This window comes from Sinocyclocheilus grahami, unplaced genomic scaffold, assembly GCF_001515645.1.
Source record: "Sinocyclocheilus grahami isolate Dianchi unplaced genomic scaffold, SAMN03320097.WGS_v1.1 scaffold2346.1, whole genome shotgun sequence".
Taxonomy (NCBI): domain Eukaryota; kingdom Metazoa; phylum Chordata; class Actinopteri; order Cypriniformes; family Cyprinidae; genus Sinocyclocheilus; species Sinocyclocheilus grahami.
This window is the reverse complement of record NW_015507525.1, coordinates 4,290-8,294: the sequence shown is the minus strand read 5'-3', so window position 1 is coordinate 8,294 and position 4,005 is coordinate 4,290. Positions and strand designations below refer to the sequence as shown.

The 4,005-nt window shown below is 45.2% G+C and overlaps 1 pseudogene; it reads right to left on the bottom strand.

Annotated features, from left to right (window-relative positions):
• LOC107574802 (leucine-rich repeat and fibronectin type-III domain-containing protein 5-like) overlaps positions 1–3,697 on the bottom strand; it is a 22,654-nt pseudogene extending 18,957 nt beyond the window's left edge.
• Between the last annotated feature and the right edge of the window lie 308 nt (positions 3,698–4,005).

Below are 4,005 nucleotides of genomic sequence, written 5' to 3'. Positions count from 1 at the left end.
CACTCACACACACACCCACACACACACACACCCACACACACACACACACACACACACACACACACACACACACACACACACACATGCTTCATTGATGGATGACTGAGAGTGTGCTTTAATCAGACACAGTTTTGACTGCTTGACTTTGGGAATGTGATGTGTTCTTGAGTGAATAATCAACAGAAAAAAAAACTGTAGGGTGGGACCATTTTATAGTTTTGGGTCCCGTTGATTTCATTGTATGGTCAAAAAGTATAATGGAGCCCAGGGTTTCTGCAGGTGTTGTGAAGGTACATTTAAGACTTTTTAAGACCAAGTAAGGAAATCTGAAGGAAGAAATGGAAGGGGGCACAAAGTGTTTATCAAAATGAAGTGAGTTTATGATTAAAACAAGAATATCTGCCAGCAGGGTCAGAAAAGAAGGTTATTATTCTGCCTCCATTAGCAGATATTTGTTCTTGTTTTAACCAACCTGGAATTAAACTGCTGGTCTGGTCTGTCCAGAGGACAACGGCACACTATTTCTCTGTTTAATACTGTACAGCTGCTTTGACACAATCTGCATTGTAAAAAGCACTATATAAATAACGGCGATTTAATCATAAACTCACTTCATTATGTTACATTTCTCAGAAAACAAGGCTTCATATCTTCATTCTGCATCTGCAGTAAATGTGTCTTGGTTTATGGATGTCTAGATATTTGCACTGGAAAACAAGACAGAAATACTGAGGAAATATTCATTGTTTTGCAGCGCATGCAACATTTATTGCCACGACTTTAAGACTTTCTGCTCTGATTTAAGATCTTTTTAGGCTTTAATCTGTGAGTGATTAAAAAAACCAAACCTATAGAATGCAATTGAACATTAGACCAGGACAGAAACAAATGTTGTCCATATTAATGCTAGAAATCAGCGAATCTGCTCAGAGAATATATTTCAACCACTTTCCCTTACAAAATATTACAAAGCAGCCATAGCTACCCAACTATCAATCACGTGTTTTAAGAACGTTTTGTTAAAATTCCCACCAAGTTATGAAAGCATTATTCTTGAATGTGTTCAAAACGTCCAGTTATTAAGATTTTTTTTCTTCTATGAACATTAAAGCAAGATTCCATTCTATTGTTTTTGACAGTAAAACGTTACATTTGAACGTTCTCGCAACATTTCAAACACCCATGTTTTATATTTAAAGACCATTCCTTCTTGGCTAAGCAAACGTTAGAGGAATATTAGATTTGAAAAGCCTTTAAGAAAAACGTTAAACATTCAAAACACACACACACACACACACACACACACAAGACTCCAGCAGAGACACACGGAGGTGAGGAGCACACACACACACACACACACACACACACACACAAGACTCCAGCAGAGACACACGGAGGTGAGGAGCACACACACACACACACACACACACACACACACAAGACTCCAGCAGAGACACACGGAGGTGAGGAGCACACACACACACACACACACACACACACACACAAGACTCCAGCAGAGACACACGGAGGTGAGGAGCACACACACACACACACACACACACACACACACAAGACTCCAGCAGAGACACACGGAGGTGAGGAGCACACACACACACACACACACACACACACACACAAGACTCCAGCAGAGACACACGGAGGTGAGGAGCACACACACACACACACACACACACACACACACAAGACTCCAGCAGAGACACACGGAGGTGAGGAGCACACACACACACACACACACACACACACACACAAGACTCCAGCAGAGACACACGGAGGTGAGGAGCACACACACACACACACACACACACACACACACAAGACTCCAGCAGAGACACACGGAGGTGAGGAGCACACACACACACACACACACACACACACACACAAGACTCCAGCAGAGACACACGGAGGTGAGGAGCACACACACACACACACACACACACACACACACAAGACTCCAGCAGAGACACACGGAGGTGAGGAGCACACACACACACACACACACACACACACACACAAGACTCCAGCAGAGACACACGGAGGTGAGGAGCACACACACACACACACACACACACACACACACAAGACTCCAGCAGAGACACACGGAGGTGAGGAGCACACACACACACACACACACACACACACACACAAGACTCCAGCAGAGACACACGGAGGTGAGGAGCACACACACACACACACACACACACACACACACAAGACTCCAGCAGAGACACACGGAGGTGAGGAGCACACACACACACACACACACACACACACACACAAGACTCCAGCAGAGACACACGGAGGTGAGGAGCACACACACACACACACACACACACACACACACAAGACTCCAGCAGAGACACACGGAGGTGAGGAGCACACACACACACACACACACACACACACACACAAGACTCCAGCAGAGACACACGGAGGTGAGGAGCACACACACACACACACACACACACACACACACAAGACTCCAGCAGAGACACACGGAGGTGAGGAGCACACACACACACACACACACACACACACACACAAGACTCCAGCAGAGACACACGGAGGTGAGGAGCACACACACACACACACACACACACACACACACAAGACTCCAGCAGAGACACACGGAGGTGAGGAGCACACACACACACACACACACACACACACACACAAGACTCCAGCAGAGACACACGGAGGTGAGGAGCACACACACACACACACACACACACACACATATATATATATATATATATACTATATATTAAGGATGTTTTATGTGAACAAGTTCTGAGAACATAAATAACATCGTGAGGACATTCCGAGAACATTTCCTTTCCTTTGTATATCAAATATTAATAATGTTACAAGAACATTCCAAAAACAGTCAATCTTATTTACATAACCTTTAAAAAGCAGTACTGAACTGTCCCTGTTAGCTGAGTGGTCCACACTGAATGCCTAGAAACAGAGAGTGTATATTTAGACATTCATAAAAAAAAATTCAAAAATTGATGCTTTGATTTGAACACCCATGCATCAGATCAAAGGTTATCTGAGCGCATCTCTACAGCATCTGAAACAACACCAACATGCTGAAGGGCTCGTGCCAAAATCAACCAGTCACTGCCTAAAGCATGCACAATCCTAGTGAACACTCGTGCATTTTCTGACAAAAGCTAAATATCTCGAGCGAATAGCGCACAAGCTCGATCTGTGTTAATGAAACGAGCATAAAGCCAGTCTGTCTGAAGGCCAGTCCTCTGTGCACGAGGGACCCTGATGCTGCCGTCCCGAGTCTGTAATGCATTGCACACGAGTTATTGATCCCGACACATTACATGCATGCTTCATTTCGAGCGCACTCGCAGCAGGTGAAGGCAGTTTGTGACCTTGCAGATGTTCTGATCTAAATGTGTTATTCTGCGTTTCTTTCTCAAAGCTGTCCTCGAGATCTCAGAGATCAAGACGCCGTGTGTGTCTCGAGCGCATCTGAGGATGGAGAAGCGTCGCATTTACCTGTAGAAGATATCAGCCGTGTTTCCACCCAGATCACCGCATTTTCAGCAGCTCCTTCCTTCTGGTGACCCAGATAGATCAGTGGGCATCAGATCCTCCCTCATCAGGACCTCCGATGCGCTTCCAGATGCCCATGACCGACGCGCAGACGAGCAGCTAATTAAACGCTGTTCTGTAATGTATGATCTGCTCATTAGGATTCTGCTTTAATGAAACCTCAGACAGAAGCTCGAGCCGGGATCGCCTCTCCGCATTACGCCTGCATGCACCCAAATCTCCAATCCTAGCACGGCGAGGGCTAGGCTCATGAATATTAATTAGGTCACGCTACAGCCTTCCAATTGAACGGCGCGCTTTGGAATATTAATCAAACACGCTGACGTTGAGACGTAACCCTTCTATGGCGATGGATTGTTCTGGTATAAGATTTTTTGGTCTTCTTTATTTGGTAATATGTGACTCTGCAGC